This window comes from Morone saxatilis, unplaced genomic scaffold (genome assembly GCF_004916995.1).
Source record: "Morone saxatilis isolate NCDOM2014 unplaced genomic scaffold, NCSU_SB_2.0 Contig16, whole genome shotgun sequence".
Taxonomy (NCBI): Eukaryota; Metazoa; Chordata; class Actinopteri; family Moronidae; genus Morone; species Morone saxatilis.
This window is the reverse complement of record NW_023339718.1, coordinates 19,834,611-19,834,854: the sequence shown is the minus strand read 5'-3', so window position 1 is coordinate 19,834,854 and position 244 is coordinate 19,834,611. Positions and strand designations below refer to the sequence as shown.

General features: G+C 38.1%; 1 protein-coding gene across 1 annotated transcript in view; it reads right to left on the bottom strand.

Annotated features, from left to right (window-relative positions):
* cds1 (CDP-diacylglycerol synthase (phosphatidate cytidylyltransferase) 1) overlaps positions 1-244 on the bottom strand; it is a 27,654-nt gene that overhangs the window by 5,200 nt on the left and 22,210 nt on the right. The gene's annotated exons all lie outside the window — the stretch shown is intronic.

The window sequence follows — 244 nt, the reverse complement described above, 5'->3', positions numbered from 1 at the left end:
ATCACTAGGTGGAGATGTGCTACAAAGGCAGTCAGCAAAATGCAGAAGCACTGAATACACAAACATTAACTGACTCAGTTGTTTGAGAAGTTACTTTTTACAGCAGGGAGCCCTTAAAGAAGCATTTCACCCGTGGAAACGGGATTAATCTTTATTGAAAGTGGGTTATATATGTAGTCGAAATGTAACATAAATTTTGAATTTGGTGCCTATTTGACCGAGAAAAGAGTGTTTGTAGTCTCAC